Source organism: Osmia lignaria, unplaced genomic scaffold (genome assembly GCF_051020975.1).
Source record: "Osmia lignaria lignaria isolate PbOS001 unplaced genomic scaffold, iyOsmLign1 scaffold0002, whole genome shotgun sequence".
Lineage (NCBI taxonomy): Eukaryota > Metazoa > Arthropoda > Insecta > Hymenoptera > Megachilidae > Osmia > Osmia lignaria.
Window position 1 is genome coordinate 3,831,345 of NW_027478159.1, and position 19,914 is coordinate 3,851,258.

Genomic DNA, 19,914 nt, shown 5'->3' on the forward strand with positions numbered 1-19,914 from the left:
AGACGTTTTTTGTAGAGAATTAAGTTTCCTACTTTTTATCTTCTATGATATTTTCTGATCAGATGCGTAGTTCTCGAGATATATCAAGATATTTAAAAGTTCCGAAGCCGCACCAACATAATAGAGATACAGAAACACCGTGGCCCCTTTCTTTGAGATAACTCTGCACTAGTGCGAGCCGCAAATGCCACTTCCAGCTTAGCTGTGCAGAAGAAGAACAACAAGAAGAAGAAATATCTCGAAATATGTCCGTCAGGCCACTTCCCTTGAGATAAATCTGCAAATATCTCGGAAACGAAGCGAGCTATGGCAAAATGTTAAGAGACCTTTTTTGTAGAGAATTATGTTTCCTACTTTTTATGTTCTATGATATTTTTTGATCAGATGCGTAGTTCTCGAGATATATCAAGATATTTAAAAGTTCCGAAGCCGCACCAACATAATAGAGATACAGAAGCACCGTGGCCCCTTTCTTTGAGATAACTCTGCACTAGTGCGAGCCGCAAATGCCACTTCCAGCTTAGCTGTGCAGAAGAAGAACAACAAGAAGAAGAAATATCTCGAAATATGTCCGTCAGGCCACTTCCCTTGAGATAAATCTGCAAATATCTCGGAAACGAAGCGAGCTATGGCAAAATGTTAAGAGACCTTTTTTGTAGAGAATTATGTTTCCTACAATTTATGTTCTATGATATTTTTTGATCAGAAGCGTAGTTTTCGAGATATATCTAGATATTTAAAAGTTCCGAAGCCGCACCAACATAATAGGGATACAGAAACACCGTGGCCCCTTTCTTTGAGATAACTCTGCACTAGTGCGAGCCGCAAATGCCACTTCCAGCTTAGCTGTGCAGAAGAAGAACAACAAGAAGAAGAAATATCTCGAAATATGTCCGTCAGGCCCCTTCCCTTGAGATAAATCTGCAAATATCTCGGAAACGAAGCGAGCTATGGCAAAATGTTAAGAGACCTTTTTTGTAGAGAATTAAGTTTCCTACTTTTTATGTTCTATGATATTTTTTGATCAGAAGCGTAGTTTTCGAGATATATCGAGATATTTAAAAGTTCCGAAGCAGCACCAACATAATAGAGATACAGAAACACCGTGGCCCCTTTCTTTGAGATAACTCTGCACTAGTGCGAGCCGCAAATGCCACTTCCAGCTTAGCTGTGCAGAAGAAGAACAACAAGAAGAAGAAATATCTCGAAATATGTCCGTCAGGCCCCTTCCCTTGAGATAAATCTGCAAATATCTCGGAAACGAAGCAAGCTATGGCAAAATGTTGAGAGACGTTTTTTGTAGAGAATTAAGTTTCCTACTTTTTATCTTCTATGATATTTTCTGATCAGATGCGTAGTTCTCGAGATATATCAAGATATTTAAAAGTTCCGAAGCCGCACCAACATAATAGAGATACAGAAACACCGTGGCCCCTTTCTTTGAGATAACTCTGCACTAGTGCGAGCCGCAAATGCCACTTCCAGCTTAGCTGTGCAGAAGAAGAACAACAAGAAGAAGAAATATCTCGAAATATGTCCGTCAGGCCACTTCCCTTGAGATAAATCTGCAAATATCTCGGAAACGAAGCGAGCTATGGCAAAATGTTAAGAGACCTTTTTTGTAGAGAATTATGTTTCCTACTTTTTATGTTCTATGATATTTTTTGATCAGATGCGTAGTTCTCGAGATATATCAAGATATTTAAAAGTTCCGAAGCCGCACCAACATAATAGAGATACAGAAGCACCGTGGCCCCTTTCTTTGAGATAACTCTGCACTAGTGCGAGCCGCAAATGCCACTTCCAGCTTAGCTGTGCAGAAGAAGAACAACAAGAAGAAGAAATATCTCGAAATATGTCCGTCAGGCCCCTTCCCTTGAGATAAATCTGCAAATATCTCGGAAACGAAGCGAGCTATGGCAAAATGTTAAGAGACCTTTTTTGTAGAGAATTAAGTTTCCTACTTTATATGTTCTATGATATTTTTTGATCAGATGCGTAGTTCTCGAGATATATCAAGATATTTAAAAGTTCCGAAGCCGCACCAACATAATAGAGATACAGAAACACCGTGGCCCCTCTCTTTGAGATAACTCTGCACTATTGCGAGCTGGAAAAGCCACTTCCAGTTTAGCTGTGCAGAAGAAGAACAACAAGAAGAAGAAATATCTCGAAATATGTCCGTCAGGCCCCTTCCCTTGAGATAAATCTGCAAATATCTCGGAAACGAAGCGAGCTATGGCAAAATGTTAAGAGACCTTTTTTGTAGAGAATTATGTTTCCTACAATTTATGTTCTATGATATTTTTTGATCAGAAGCGTAGTTTTCGAGATATATCGAGATATTTAAAAGTTCCGAAGCCGCACCAACATAATAGAGATACAGAAACACCGTGGCCCCTTTCGTTGAGATAACTCTGCACTAGTGCGAGCCGCGAATGCCACTTCCAGCTTAGCTGTGCAGAAGAAGAACAACAAGAAGAAGAAATATCTCGAAATATGTCCGTCAGGCCCCTTCCCTTGAGATATATCTGCAAATATCTCGGAAACGAAGCGAGCTATGGCAAAATGTTAAGAGACCTTTTTTGTAGAGAATTATGTTTCGTACAATTTATGTTCTATGATATTTTTTGGTGAGAAGCGTAGTTTTCGAGATATATCGAGATATTTAAAAGTTCCAAAGCCGCACCAACATAATAGAGATACAGAAACACCGTGGCCCCTTTCTTTGAGATAACTCTGCACTAGTGCGAGCCGCAAATGCCACTTCCAGCTTAGCTGTGCAGAAGAAGAACAACAAGAAGAAGAAATATCTCGAAATATGTCCGTCAGGCCCCTTCCCTTGAGATAAATCTGCAAATATTTCGGAAACGAAGCGAGCTATGGCAAAATGTTGGGAGACCTTTTTTGTAGAGAATTAAGTTTCCTACGTTTTATGTTCTATGATATTTTTTGATCAGATGCGTAGTTCTCGAGATATATCAAGATATTTAAAAGTTCCGAAGCCGCACCAACATAATAGAGATACAGAAACACCGTGGCCCCTTTCTTTGAGATAACTCTGCACTATTGCGAGCTGCAAATGCCACTTCCAGCTTAGCTGTGCAGAAGAAGAACATCAAGAAGAAGAAATATCTCGAAATATGTCCGTCAGGCCCCTTCCCTTGAGATAAATCTGCAAATATCTCGGAAACGAAGAGAGCTATGGCAAAATGTTAAGAGACCTTTTTTGTAGAGAATTAAGTTTCCTGCTTTTTATGTTCTATGATATTTTTTGATCAGAAGCGTAGTTTTCGAGATATATCGAGATATTTAAAAGTTCCAAAGCCGCACCAACATAATAGAGATACAGAAACACCGTGGCCCCTTTCTTTGAGATAACTCTGCAGTATTGCGAGCTGTAAATGCCACTTCCAGCTTAGCTGTGCAGAAGAAGAACAACAAGAAGAAGAAATATCTCGAAATATGTCCGTCAGGCCCCTTCCCTTGAGATATATCTGCAAATATCTCGGAAACGAAGCGAGCTATGGCAAAATGTTAAGAGACCTTTTTTGTAGAGAATTAAGTTTCCTACTTTTTATGTTCTATGATATTTTTTGATCAGATGCGTAGTTCTCGAGATATATCAAGATATCTAAAAGTTCCGAAGCCGCACCAACATAATAGAGATACAGAAACACCGTGGCCCCTTTCTTTGAGATAACTCTGCACTATTGCGAGCCGCAAATGCCACTTCCAGCTTAGCTGTGCAGAAGAAGAACAACAAGAAGAAGAAATATCTCGAAATATGTCCGTCAGGCCCCTTCCCTTGAGATAAATCTGCAAATATCTCGGAAACGAAGCGAGCTATGGCAAAATGTTAAGAGACCTTTTTTGTAGAGAATTAAGTTTCCTACTTTTTATGTTCTATGATATTTTTTGATCAGATGCGTGGTTCTCGAGATATATCAAGATATTTAAAAGTTCCGAAGCCGCACCAACATAATAGAGATACAGAAACACCGTGGCCCCTTTCTTTGAGATAACTCTGCACTATTGCGAGCTGCAAATGTCACTTCCAGCTTAGCTGTGCAGAGGAAGAACAACAAGAAGAAGAAATATCTCGAAATATGTCCGTCAGGCCAGTTCCTTTGAGCTGAATCTGCAAATATCTCGGAAACGAAGCGAGCTATGGCAAAATGTTAAGAGACGTTTTTTGTAGAGAATTATGTTTCCTACAATTTATGTTCTATGATATTTTTTGATCAGAAGCGTAGTTTTCGAGATATATCGAGATATTTAAAAGTTCCGAAGCCGCACCAACATAATAGAGATACAGAAACACCGTGGCCCCTTTCTTTGAGATAACTCTGCACTAGTGCGAGCCGCAAATGCCACTTCCAGCTTAGCTGTGCAGAGGAAGAACAACAAGAAGAAGAAATATCTCGAAATATGTCCGTCAGGCCAGTTCCTTTGAGCTGAATCTGCAAATATCTCGGAAACGAAGCGAGCTATGGCAAAATGTTAAGAGACGTTTTTTGTAGAGAATTATGTTTCCTACAATTTATGTTCTATGATATTTTTTGATCAGAAGCGTAGTTTTCGAGATATATCGAGATATTTAAAAGTTCCGACGCCGCACCAACATAATAGGGATACAGAAACACCGTGGCCCCTCTCTTTGAGATAACTCTGCACTATTGCGAGCTGGAAAAGCCACTTCCAGTTTAGCTGTGCAGAAGAAGAACAACAAGAAGAAGAAATATCTCGAAATATGTCCGTCAGGCCCCTTCCCTTGAGATAAATCTGCAAATATCTCGGAAACGAAGCGAGCTATGGCAAAATGTTAAGAGACCTTTTTTGTAGAGAATTATGTTTCCTACAATTTATGTTCTATGATATTTTTTGATCAGAAGCGTAGTTTTCGAGATATATCGAGATATTTAAAAGTTCCGAAGCCGCACCAACATAATAGGGATACAGAAACACCGTGGCCCCTTTCTTTGAGATAACTCTGCACTAGTGCGAGCCGCAAATGCCACTTCCACCTTAGCTGTGCAGAAGAAGAACAACAAGAAGAAGGAATATCTCGAAATATGTCCGTCAGGCCCCTTCCCTTGAGATAAATCTGCAAATATCTCGGAAACGAAGCGAGCTATGGCAAAATGTTGAGAGACCTTTTTTGTAGAGAATTAAGTTTCCTACTTTTATGTTGTATGATATTTTTTGATCAGATGCGTAGTTCTCGAGATATATCAAGATATTTAAAAGTTCCGAAGCCGCACCAACATAATAGAGATACAGAAACACCGTGGCCCCTCTCTTTGAGATAACTCTGCACTATTGCGAGCTGTAAATGCCACTTCCAGCTTAGCTGTGCAGAAGAAGAACAACAAGAAGAAGACATATCTCGAAATATGTCCGTCAGGCCCCTTCCCTTGAGATATATCTGCAAATATCTCGGAAACGAAGCGAGCTATGGCAAAATGTTAAGAGACTTTTTTGTAGAGAATTATGTTTCCTACAATTTATGTTCTATGATATTTTTTGATCAGAAGCGTAGTTTTCGAGATATATCGAGATATTTAAAAGTTCCGAAGCCGCACCAACATAATAGGGATACAGAAACACCGTGGCCCCTTTCTTTGAGATAACTCTGCAGTATTGCGAGCTGTAAATGCCACTTCCAGCTTAGCTGTGCAGAAGAAGAACATCAAGAAGAAGAAATATCTCGAAATATGTCCGTCAGGCCCCTTCCCTTGAGATAAATCTGCAAATATCTCGGAAACGAAGCGAGCTATGGCAAAATGTTAAGAGACCTTTTTTGTAGAGAATTATGTTTCCTACAATTTATGTTCTATGATATTTTTTGATCAGAAGCGTAGTTTTCGAGATATATCGAGATATTTAAAAGTTCCGAAGCCGCACCAACATAATAGAGATACAGAAACACCGTGGCCCCTTTCGTTGAGATAACTCTGCACTAGTGCGAGCCGCAAATGCCACTTCCAGCTTAGCTGTGCAGAAGAAGAACAACAAGAAGAAGGAATATCTCGAAATATGTCCGTCAGGCCCCTTCCCTTCAGATAAATCTGCAAATATCTCGGAAACGAAGCGAGCTATGGCAAAATGTTGAGAGACCTTTTTTGTAGAGAATTAAGTTTCCTACTTTTATGTTGTATGATATTTTTTGATCAGATGCGTAGTTCTCGAGATATATCAAGATATTTAAAAGTTCCGAAGCCGCACCAACATAATAGAGATACAGAAACACCGTGGCCCCTCTCTTTGAGATAACTCTGCACTATTGCGAGCTGTAAATGCCACTTCCAGCTTAGCTGTGCAGAAGAAGAACAACAAGAAGAAGACATATCTCGAAATATGTCCGTCAGGCCCCTTCCCTTGAGATATATCTGCAAATATCTCGGAAACGAAGCGAGCTATGGCAAAATGTTAAGAGACTTTTTTGTAGAGAATTATGTTTCCTACAATTTATGTTCTATGATATTTTTTGATCAGAAGCGTAGTTTTCGAGATATATCGAGATATTTAAAAGTTCCGAAGCCGCACCAACATAATAGGGATACAGAAACACCGTGGCCCCTTTCTTTGAGATAACTCTGCAGTATTGCGAGCTGTAAATGCCACTTCCAGCTTAGCTGTGCAGAAGAAGAACATCAAGAAGAAGAAATATCTCGAAATATGTCCGTCAGGCCCCTTCCCTTGAGATAAATCTGCAAATATCTCGGAAACGAAGCGAGCTATGGCAAAATGTTAAGAGACCTTTTTTGTAGAGAATTATGTTTCCTACAATTTATGTTCTATGATATTTTTTGATCAGAAGCGTAGTTTTCGAGATATATCGAGATATTTAAAAGTTCCGAAGCCGCACCAACATAATAGAGATACAGAAACACCGTGGCCCCTTTCGTTGAGATAACTCTGCACTAGTGCGAGCCGCAAATGCCACTTCCAGCTTAGCTGTGCAGAAGAAGAACAACAAGAAGAAGGAATATCTCGAAATATGTCCGTCAGGCCCCTTCCCTTGAGATAAATCTGCAAATATCTCGGAAACGAAGCGAGCTATGGCAAAATGTTGAGAGACCTTTTTTGTAGAGAATTAAGTTTCCTACTTTTATGTTGTATGATATTTTTTGATCAGATGCGTAGTTCTCGAGATATATCAAGATATTTAAAAGTTCCGAAGCCGCACCAACATAATAGAGATACAGAAACACCGTGGCCCCTCTCTTTGAGATAACTCTGCACTATTGCGAGCTGTAAATGCCACTTCCAGCTTAGCTGTGCAGAAGAAGAACAACAAGAAGAAGACATATCTCGAAATATGTCCGTCAGGCCCCTTCCCTTGAGATATATCTGCAAATATCTCGGAAACGAAGCGAGCTATGGCAAAATGTTAAGAGACTTTTTTGTAGAGAATTATGTTTCCTACTATTTATGTTCTATGATATTTTTTGATCAGAAGCGTAGTTTTCGAGATATATCGAGATATTTAAAAGTTCCGAAGCCGCACCAACATAATAGGGATACAGAAACACCGTGGCCCCTTTCTTTGAGATAACTCTGCAGTATTGCGAGCTGTAAATGCCACTTCCAGCTTAGCTGTGCAGAAGAAGAACATCAAGAAGAAGAAATATCTCGAAATATGTCCGTCAGGCCCCTTCCCTTGAGATAAATCTGCAAATATCTCGGAAACGAAGAGAGCTATGGCAAAATGTTAAGAGACCTTTTTTGTAGAGAATTAAGTTTCCTACTTTTTATCTTCTATGATATTTTTTGATCAGAAGCGTAGTTTTCGAGATATATCGAGATATTTAAAAGTTCCAAAGCCGCACCAACATAATAGAGATACAGAAACACCGTGGCCCCTTTCTTTGAGATAACTCTGCACTATTGCGAGCTGCAAATGCCACTTCCAGCTTAGCTGTGCAGAGGAAGAACAACAAGAAGAAGAAATATCTCGAAATATGTCCGTCAGGCCAGTTCCTTTGAGCTGAATCTGCAAATATCTCGGAAACGAAGCGAGCTATGGCAAAATGTTAAGAGACGTTTTTTGTAGAGAATTATGTTTCCTACAATTTTTGTTCTATGATATTTTTTGATCAGAAGCGTAGTTTTCGAGATGTATCGAGATATTTAAAAGTTCCGAAGCCGCACCAACATAATAGGGATACAGAAACACCGTGGCCCCTTTCTTTGAGATAACTCTGCACTATTGCGAGCTGCAAATGCCACTTCCAGCTTAGCTGTGCAGAAGAAGAACATCAAGAAGAAGAAATATCTCGAAATATGTCCGTCAGGCCCCTTCGCTTGAGATAAATCTGCAAATATCTCGGAAACGAAGAGAGCTATGGCAAAATGTTGAGAGACCTTTTTTGTAGAGAATTATGTTTCCTACAATTTATGTTCTATGATATTTTTTGATCAGAAGCGTAGTTTTCGAGATATATCGAGATATTTAAAAGTTCCGAAGCCGCACCAACATAATAGAGATACAGAAACACCGTGGCCCCTTTCGTTGAGATAACTCTGCACTAGTGCGAGCCGCAAATGCCACTTCCAGCTTAGCTGTGCAGAAGAAGAACAACAAGAAGAAGGAATATCTCGAAATATGTCCGTCAGGCCCCTTCCCTTGAGATAAATCTGCAAATATCTCGGAAACGAAGCGAGCTATGGCAAAATGTTGAGAGACCTTTTTTGTAGAGAATTAAGTTTCCTACTTTTATGTTGTATGATATTTTTTGATCAGATGCGTAGTTCTCGAGATATATCAAGATATTTAAAAGTTCCGAAGCCGCACCAACATAATAGAGATACAGAAACACCGTGGCCCCTCTCTTTGAGATAACTCTGCACTATTGCGAGCTGTAAATGCCACTTCCAGCTTAGCTGTGCAGAAGAAGAACAACAAGAAGAAGACATATCTCGAAATATGTCCGTCAGGCCCCTTCCCTTGAGATATATCTGCAAATATCTCGGAAACGAAGCGAGCTATGGCAAAATGTTAAGAGACTTTTTTGTAGAGAATTATGTTTCCTACTATTTATGTTCTATGATATTTTTTGATCAGAAGCGTAGTTTTCGAGATATATCGAGATATTTAAAAGTTCCGAAGCCGCACCAACATAATAGGGATACAGAAACACCGTGGCCCCTTTCTTTGAGATAACTCTGCAGTATTGCGAGCTGTAAATGCCACTTCCAGCTTAGCTGTGCAGAAGAAGAACATCAAGAAGAAGAAATATCTCGAAATATGTCCGTCAGGCCCCTTCCCTTGAGATAAATCTGCAAATATCTCGGAAACGAAGAGAGCTATGGCAAAATGTTAAGAGACCTTTTTTGTAGAGAATTAAGTTTCCTACTTTTTATCTTCTATGATATTTTTTGATCAGAAGCGTAGTTTTCGAGATATATCGAGATATTTAAAAGTTCCAAAGCCGCACCAACATAATAGAGATACAGAAACACCGTGGCCCCTTTCTTTGAGATAACTCTGCACTATTGCGAGCTGCAAATGCCACTTCCAGCTTAGCTGTGCAGAGGAAGAACAACAAGAAGAAGAAATATCTCGAAATATGTCCGTCAGGCCAGTTCCTTTGAGCTGAATCTGCAAATATCTCGGAAACGAAGCGAGCTATGGCAAAATGTTAAGAGACGTTTTTTGTAGAGAATTATGTTTCCTACAATTTTTGTTCTATGATATTTTTTGATCAGAAGCGTAGTTTTCGAGATGTATCGAGATATTTAAAAGTTCCGAAGCCGCACCAACATAATAGGGATACAGAAACACCGTGGCCCCTTTCTTTGAGATAACTCTGCACTATTGCGAGCTGCAAATGCCACTTCCAGCTTAGCTGTGCAGAAGAAGAACATCAAGAAGAAGAAATATCTCGAAATATGTCCGTCAGGCCCCTTCGCTTGAGATAAATCTGCAAATATCTCGGAAACGAAGAGAGCTATGGCAAAATGTTGAGAGACCTTTTTTGTAGAGAATTAAGTTTCCTACTTTTTATGTTCTATAATATTTTTTGATCTGATACGTAGTTCTCGAGATATATCAAGATATTTAAAAGTTCCGAAGCCCCACCAACATAATAGAGATACAGAAACACCGTGGCCCCTTTCTTTGAGATAACTCTGCACTATTGCGCGCTGTAAATGCCACTTCCAGCTTAGCTGTGCAGAAGAAGAACAACAAGAAGAAGAAATATCTCGAAATATGTCCGTCAGGCCCCTTCCCTTGAGATAAATCTGCAAATATCTCGGAAACGAAGCGAGCTATGGCAAAATGTTAAGAGACCTTTTTTGTAGAGAATTAAGTTTCCTACTTTTTATGTTCTATGATATTTTTTGATCAGATGCGTAGTTCTCGAGATATATCAAGATATCTAAAAGTTCCGAAGCCGCACCAACATAATAGAGATACAGAAGCACCGTGGCCCCTTTCTTTGAGATAACTCTGCACTATTGCGAGCTGCAAATGCCACTTCCAGCTTAGCTGTGCAGAAGAAGAACAACAAGAAGAAGAAATATCTCGAAATATGTCCGTCAGGCCCCTTCCCTTGAGATAAATCTGCAAATATCTCGGAAACGAAGAGAGCTATGGCAAAATGTTAAGAGACCTTTTTTGTAGAGAATTAAGTTTCCTACTTTTTATGTTCTATGATATTTTTTGATTAGATGCGTAGTTCTCGAGATATATCAAGATATTTAAAAGTTCCGAAGCCGCACCAACATAATAGAGATACAGAAACACCGTGGCCCCTTTCTTTCAGATAACTATGCACTATTGCGAGCTGCAAATGCCACTTCCAGCTTAGCTGTGCAGAAGAACAACAAGAAGAAGAAATATCTCGAAATATGTCCGTCAGGCCCCTTCCCTTGAGATAAATCTGCAAATATCTCGGAAACGAAGAGAGCTATGGCAAAATGTTAAGAGACCTTTTTTGTAGAGAATTAAGTTTCCTACTTTTTATGTTCTATGATATTTTTTGATCAGATGCGTAGTTCTCGAGATATATCAAGATATTTAAAAGTTCCGAAGCCGCACCAACATAATAGAGATACAGAAACACCGTGGCCCCTTTCTTTGAGATAACTCTGCACTATTGCGAGCTGTAAATGCCACTTCCAGCTTAGCTGTGCAGAAGAAGAACAACAAGAAGAAGAAATATCTCGAAATATGTCCGTCAGGCCCCTTCCCTTGAGATATATCTGCAAATATCTCGGAAACGAAGCGAGCTATGGCAAAATGTTAAGAGACCTTTATGGTAGAGAATTCTGTTTCCTACAATTTATGTTCTATGATATTTTTTGATCAGAAGCGTAGTTTTCGAGATATATCGAGATATTTAAAAGTTCCGAAGCCGCACCAACATAATAGAGATACAGAAACACCGTGGCCCCTTTCTTTGAGATAACTCTGCACTAGTGCGAGCCGCAAATGCCACTTCCAGCTTAGCTGTGCAGAAGAAGAACAACAAGAAGAAGAAATATCTCGAAATATGTCCGTCAGGCCCCTTCCCTTGAGATAAATCTGCAAATATCTCGGAAACGAAGCGAGCTATGGCAAAATGTTAAGAGACCTTTTTTGTAGAGAATTAAGTTTCCTACTTTTTATGTTCTATGATATTTTTTGATCAGATGCGTGGTTCTCGAGATATATCAAGATATTTAAAAGTTCCGAAGCCGCACCAACATAATAGAGATACAGAAACACCGTGGCCCCTTTCTTTGAGATAACTCTGCACTATTGCGAGCTGCAAATGTCACTTCCAGCTTAGCTGTGCAGAGGAAGAACAACAAGAAGAAGAAATATCTCGAAATATGTCCGTCAGGCCCCTTCCCTTGAGATAAATCTGCAAATATCTCGGAAACGAAGCGAGCTATGGCAAAATGTTAAGAGACCTTTTTTGTAGAGAATTAAGTTTCCTACTTTTTATGTTCTATGATATTTTTTGATCAGATGCGTGGTTCTCGAGATATATCAAGATATTTAAAAGTTCCGAAGCCGCACCAACATAATAGAGATACAGAAACACCGTGGCCCCTTTCTTTGAGATAACTCTGCACTATTGCGAGCTGCAAATGCCACTTCCAGCTCAGCTGTGCAGAAGAAGAACAACAAGAAGAAGAAATATCTCGAAATATGTCCATCACGACCCTTCCCTTGAGATAAATCTGCAAGTATCTCGGAAACGAAGCGAGCTATGGCAAAATGTTAAGAGACGTTTTTTGTAGAGAATTATGTTTCCTACAATTTATGTTCTATGATATTTTTTGATCAGAAGCGTAGTTTTCGAGATATATCGAGATATTTAAAAGTTCCGAAGCCGCACCAACATAATAGAGATACAGAAACACCGTGGCCCCTTCTTTGAGATAACTCTGCACTATTGCGACCTGCAAATGCCACTTCCAGCTCAGCTGTGCAGAAGAAGAACAACAAGAAGAAGAAATATCTCGAAATATGTCCATCACGACCCTTCCCTTGAGATAAATCTGCAAGTATCTCGGAAACGAAGCGAGCTATAGCAAAATGTTAAGAGACCTTTTTTGTAGAGAATAATGTTTCCTACAATTTACGTTCTATGATATTTTTTGATCAGAAGCGTAGTTTTCGAGATATATCGAGATATTTAAAAGTTCCGAAGCCGCGCCAACATAATAGAGATACAGAAACACCGTGGCCCCTTTCTTTGAGATAACTCTGCACTATTGCGACCTGCAAATGCCACTTCCAGCTCAGCTGTGCAGAAGAAGAACAACAAGAAGAAGAAATATCTCGAAATATGTCCGTCAGGCCCCTTCCCTTGAGATAAATCTGCAAATATCTCGGAAACGAAGCGAGCTATGGCAAAATGTTAAGAGACCGTTTTTGTAGAGAATTAAGTTTCCTACTTTTTATGTTCTATGATATTTTTTGATCAGAAGCGTAGTTTTCGAGATATATCGAGATATTTAAAAGTTCCGAAGCCGCACCAACATAATAGAGATACAGAAACACCGTGGCCCCTTTCTTTGAGATAACTCTGCACTATTGCGAGCTGCAAATGCCACTTCCAGCTTAGCTGTGCAGAGGAAGAACAACAAGAAGAAGAAATATCTCGAAATATGTCCGTCAGGCCCCTTCCCTTGAGATAAATCTGCAAATATCTCGGAAACGAAGCGAGCTATGGCAAAATGTTAAGAGACCTTTTTGTAGAGAATTAAGTTTCCTACTTTTTATCTTCTATGATATTTTTTGATCAGATGCGTAGTTCTCGAGATATATCAAGATATTTAAAAGTTCCGAAGCCGCACCAACATAATAGAGATACAGAAACACCGTGGCCCCTTTCTTTGAGATAACTCTGCACTATTGCGCGCTGCAAATGCCACTTCCAGCTTAGCTGTGCAGAAGAAGAACAACAAGCAGAAGAGATATCTCGAAATATGTCCGTCAGGCCCCTTCCCTTGAGATATATCTGCAAATATCTCGGAAACGAAGCGAGCTATGGCAAAATGTTAAGATACCTTTTTTGTAGAGAATTATGTTTCCTATAATTTATGTTCTATGATATTTTTTGATCAGATGCGTAGTTCTCGAGATATATCAAGATATTTAAAAGTTCCGAAGCCGCACCAACATAATAGAGATACAGAAACACCGTGGCCCCTTTCTTTGAGATAACTCTGCACTATTGCGAGCTGCAAATGCCACTTCCAGCTTAGCTGTGCAGAAGAAGAACAACAAGAAGAAGAAATATCTCGAAATATGTCCGTCAGGCCCCTTCCCTTGAGATAAATCTGCAAATATCTCGGAAACGAAGCGAGCTATGGCAAAATGTTAAGAGACCGTTTTTGTAGAGAATTAAGTTTCCTACTTTTTATGTTCTATGATATTTTTTGATCAGAAGCGTAGTTTTCGAGATATATCGAGATATTTAAAAGTTCCGAAGCCGCACCAACATAATAGAGATACAGAAACACCGTGGCCCCTTTCTTTGAGATAACTCTGCACTATTGCGAGCTGCAAATGCCACTTCCAGCTTAGCTGTGCAGAGGAAGAACAACAAGAAGAAGAAATATCTCGAAATATGTCCGTCAGGCCCCTTCCCTTGAGATAAATCTGCAAATATCTCGGAAACGAAGCGAGCTATGGCAAAATGTTAAGAGACCTTTTTGTAGAGAATTAAGTTTCCTACTTTTTATGTTCTATGATATTTTTTGATCAGATGCGTAGTTCTCGAGATATATCAAGATATTTAAAAGTTCCGAAGCCGCACCAACATAATAGAGATACAGAAACACCGTGGCCCCTTTCTTTGAGATAACTCTGCACTAGTGCGAGCCGCAAATGCCACTTCCAGCTTAGCTGTGCAGAAGAAGAACAACAAGAAGAAGAAATATCTCGAAATATGTCCGACAGGCCCCTTCCCTTGAGATAAATCTGCAAATATCTCGGAAACGAAGCGAGCTATGGCGAAATGTTAAGAGACCTTTTTTGTAGAGAATTAAGTTTCCTACTTTTTATCTTCTATGATATTTTTTGATCAGATGCGTAGTTCTCGAGATATATCAAGATATTTAAAAGTTCCGAAGCCGCACCAACATAATAGAGATACAGAAACACCGTGGCCCCTTTCTTTGAGATAACTCTGCACTAGTGCGAGCCGCAAATGCCACTTCCAGCTTAGCTGTGCAGAAGAAGAACAACAAGAAGAAGAAATATCTCGAAATATGTCCGACAGGCCCCTTCCCTTGAGATAGATCTGCAAATATCTCGGAAACGAAGCGAGCTATGGCAAAATGTTAAGAGACCTTTTTTGTAGAGAATAATGTTTCCTACAATTTACGTTCTATGATATTTTTTGATCGGAAGCGTAGTTTTCGAGATATATCGAGATATTTAAAAGTTCCGAAGCCGCACCAACATAATAGAGATACAGAAACACCGTGGCCCCTTTCTTTGAGATAACTCTGCACTAGTGCGAGCCGCAAATGCCACTTCCAGCTTAGCTGTGCAGAAGAAGAACAACAAGAAGAAGAAATATCTCGAAATATGTCCGTCAGGCCCCTTCCCTTGAGATATATCTGCAAATATCTCGGAAACGAAGCGAGCTATGGCAAAATGTTAAGAGACCTTTTTTGTAGAGAATTAAGTTTCCTACTTTTTATGTTCTATAATATTTTTTGATCTGATGCGTAGTTCTCGAGATATATCAAGATATTTAAAAGTTCCGAAGCCCCACCAACATAATAGAGATACAGAAACACCGTGGCCCCTTTCTTTGAGATAACTCTGCACTATTGCGCGCTGTAAATGCCACTTCCAGCTTAGCTGTGCAGAAGAAGAACAACAAGAAGAAGAAATATCTCGAAATATGTCCGTCAGGCCCCTTCCCTTGAGATAAATCTGCAAATATCTCGGAAACGAAGCGAGCTATGGCAAAATGTTAAGAGACCTTTTTTGTAGAGAATTATGTTTCCTACAATTTATGTTCTATGATATTGTTTGATCAGAAGCGTAGTTTTCGAGATATATCGAGATATTTAAAAGTTCCGAAGTCGCGCCAACATAATAGAGATACAGAAACACCGTGGCCCCTTTCTTTGAGATAACTCTGCACTATTGCGACCTGCAAATGCCACTTCCAGCTCAGCTGTGCAGAAGAAGAACAACAAGAAGAAGAAATATCTCGAAATATGTCCGTCAGGCCCCTTCCCTTGAGATAAATCTGCAAATATCTCGGAAACGAAGCGAGCTATGGCAAAATGTTAAGAGACCGTTTTTGTAGAGAATTAAGTTTCCTACTTTTTATGTTCTATGATATTTTTTGATCAGAAGCGTAGTTTTCGAGATATATCGAGATATTTAAAAGTTCCGAAGCCGCACCAACATAATAGAGATACAGAAACACCGTGGCCCCTTTCTTTGAGATAACTCTGCACTATTGCGAGCTGCAAATGCCACTTCCAGCTTAGCTGTGCAGAAGAAGAACAACAAGAAGAAGAAATATCTCGAAATATGTCCGTCAGGCCCCTTCCCTTGAGATAAATCTGCAAATATCTCGGAAACGAAGCGAGCTATGGCAAAATGTTAAGAGACCTTTTTGTAGAGAATTAAGTTTCCTACTTTTTATCTTCTATGATATTTTTTGATCAGATGCGTAGTTCTCGAGATATATCAAGATATTTAAAAGTTCCGAAGCCGCACCAACATAATAGAGATACAGAAACACCGTGGCCCCTTTCTTTGAGATAACTCTGCACTATTGCGCGCTGCAAATGCCACTTCCAGCTTAGCTGTGCAGAAGAAGAACAACAAGCAGAAGAGATATCTCGAAATATGTCCGTCAGGCCCCTTCCCTTGAGATATATCTGCAAATATCTCGGAAACGAAGCGAGCTATGGCAAAATGTTAAGATACCTTTTTTGTAGAGAATTATGTTTCCTATAATTTATGTTCTATGATATTTTTTGATCAGATGCGTAGTTCTCGAGATATATCAAGATATTTAAAAGTTCCGAAGCCGCACCAACATAATAGAGATACAGAAACACCGTGGCCCCTTTCTTTGAGATAACTCTGCACTATTGCGAGCTGCAAATGCCACTTCCAGCTTAGCTGTGCAGAGGAAGAACAACAAGAAGAATAAATATCTTGAAATATGTCCGTCAGGCCCCTTCCCTTGAGATAAATCTGCAAATATCTCGGAAACGAAGCGAGCTATGGCAAAATGTTAAGAGACCGTTTTTGTAGAGAATTAAGTTTCCTACTTTTTATGTTCTATGATATTTTTTGATCAGAAGCGTAGTTTTCGAGATATATCGAGATATTTAAAAGTTCCGAAGCCGCACCAACATAATAGAGATACAGAAACACCGTGGCCCCTTTCTTTGAGATAACTCTGCACTATTGCGAGCTGCAAATGCCACTTCCAGCTTAGCTGTGCAGAGGAAGAACAACAAGAAGAAGAAATATCTCGAAATATGTCCGTCAGGCCCCTTCCCTTGAGATAAATCTGCAAATATCTCGGAAACGAAGCGAGCTATGGCAAAATGTTAAGAGACCTTTTTGTAGAGAATTAAGTTTCCTACTTTTTATGTTCTATGATATTTTTTGATCAGATGCGTAGTTCTCGAGATATATCAAGATATTTAAAAGTTCCGAAGCCGCACCAACATAATAGAGATACAGAAACACCGTGGCCCCTTTCTTTGAGATAACTCTGCACTAGTGCGAGCCGCAAATGCCACTTCCAGCTTAGCTGTGCAGAAGAAGAACAACAAGAAGAAGAAATATCTCGAAATATGTCCGACAGGCCCCTTCCCTTGAGATAAATCTGCAAATATCTCGGAAACGAAGCGAGCTATGGCGAAATGTTAAGAGACCTTTTTTGTAGAAAATTAAGTTTCCTACTTTTTATCTTCTATGATATTTTTTGATCAGATGCGTAGTTCTCGAGATATATCAAGATATTTAAAAGTTCCGAAGCCGCACCAACATAATAGAGATACAGAAACACCGTGGCCCCTTTCTTTGAGATAACTCTGCACTAGTGCGAGCCGCAAATGCCACTTCCAGCTTAGCTGTGCAGAAGAAGAACAACAAGAAGAAGAAATATCTCGAAATATGTCCGTCAGGCCCCTTCCCTTGAGATAAATCTGCAAATATTTCGGAAACGAAGCGAGCTATGGCAAAATGTTGGGAGACCTTTTTTGTGGAGAATTAAGTTTCCTACGTTTTATGTTCTATGATATTTTTTGATCAGATGCGTAGTTCTCGAGATATATCAAGATATTTAAAAGTTCCGAAGCCGCACCAACATAATAGAGATACAGAAACACCGTGGCCCCTTTCTTTGAGATAACTCTGCACTATTGCGAGCTGCGAATGCCACTTCCAGCTTAGCTGTGCAGAAGAAGAACATCAAGAAGAAGAAATATCTCGAAATATGTCCGTCAGGCCCCTTCCCTTGAGATAAATCTGCAAATATCTCGGAAACGAAGAGAGCTATGGCAAAATGTTAAGAGACCTTTTTTGTAGAGAATTAAGTTTCCTACTTTTTATGTTCTATGATATTTTTTGATCAGAAGCGTAGTTTTCGAGATATATCGAGATATTTAAAAGTTCCAAAGCCGCACCAACATAATAGAGATACAGAAACACCGTGGCCCCTTTCTTTGAGATAACTCTGCACTATTGCGAGCTGCAAATGCCACTTCCAGCTTAGCTGTGCAGAGGAAGAACAACAAGAAGAAGAAATATCTCGAAATATGTCCGTCAGGCCCCTTCCCTTGAGATATATCTGCAAATATCTCGGAAACGAAGCGAGCTATGGCAAAATGTTAAGAGACCTTTTTTGTAGAGAATTATGTCTCCTACAATTTATGTTCTATGATATTTTTTGATCAGAAGCGTAGTTTTCGAGATGTATCGAGATATTTAAAAGTTCCGAAGCCGCACCAACATAATAGAGATACAGAAACACCGTGGCCCCTTTCTTTGAGATAACTCTGCACTATTACGACCTGCAAATGCCACTTCCAGCTCAGCTGTGCAGAAGAAGAACAACAAGAAGAAGAAATATCTCGAAATATGTCCATCACGACCCTTCCCTTGAGATAAATCTGCAAGTATCTCGGAAACGAAGCGAGCTATGGCAAAATGTTAAGAGACCTTTTTTGTAGAGAATAATGTTTCCTACAATTTACGTTCTATGATATTTTTTGATCAGAAGCGTAGTTTTCGAGATATATCGAGATATTTAAAAGTTCCGAAGCCGCACCAACATAATAGAGATACAGAAACACCGTGGCCCCTTTCTTTGAGATAACTCTGCACTATTGCGACCTGCAAATGCCACTTCCAGCTTAGCTGTGCAGAAGAAGAACATCAAGAAGAAGAAATATCTCGAAATATGTCCGTCAGGCCCCTTCCCTTGAGATAAATCTGCAAATATCTCGGAAACGAAGAGAGCTATGGCAAAATGTTAAGAGACCTTTTTTGTAGAGAATTAAGTTTCCTACTTTTTATGTTCTATGATATTTTTTGATCAGAAGCGTAGTTTTCGAGATATATCGAGATATTTAAAAGTTCCAAAGCCGCACCAACATAATAGAGATACAGAAACACCGTGGCCCCTTTCTTTGAGATAACTCTGCACTATTGCGAGCTGTAAATGCCACTTCCAGCTTAGCTGTGCAGAAGAAGAACAACAAGAAGAAGAAATATCTCGAAATATGTCCGTCAGGCCCCTTCCCTTGAGATATATCTGCAAATATCTCGGAAACGAAGCGAGCTATGGCAAAATGTTAAGAGACCTTTATGGTAGAGAATTCTGTTTCCTACAATTTATGTTCTATGATATTTTTTGATCAGAAGCGTAGTTTTCGAGATATATCGAGATATTTAAAAGTTCCGAAGCCGCACCAACATAATAGAGATACAGAAACACCGTGGCCCCTTTCTTTGAGATAACTCTGCACTAGTGCGAGCCGCAAATGCCACTTCCAGCTTAGCTGTGCAGAAGAAGAACAAGAAGAAGAAGAAATATCTCGAAATATGTCCGTCAGGCCCCTTCCCTTGAGATAAATCTGCAAATATCTCGGAAACGAAGCGAGCTATGGCAAAATGTTAAGAGACCTTTTTTGTAGAGAATTAAGTTTCCTACTTTTTATGTTCTATGATATTTTTTGATCAGATGCGTGGTTCTCGAGATATATCAAGATATTTAAAAGTTCCGAAGCCGCACCAACATAATAGAGATACAGAAACACCGTGGCCCCTTTCTTTGAGATAACTCTGCACTATTGCGAGCTGCAAATGTCACTTCCAGCTTAGCTGTGCAGAGGAAGAACAACAAGAAGAAGAAATATCTCGAAATATGTCCGTCAGGCCAGTTCCTTTGAGCTGAATCTGCAAATATC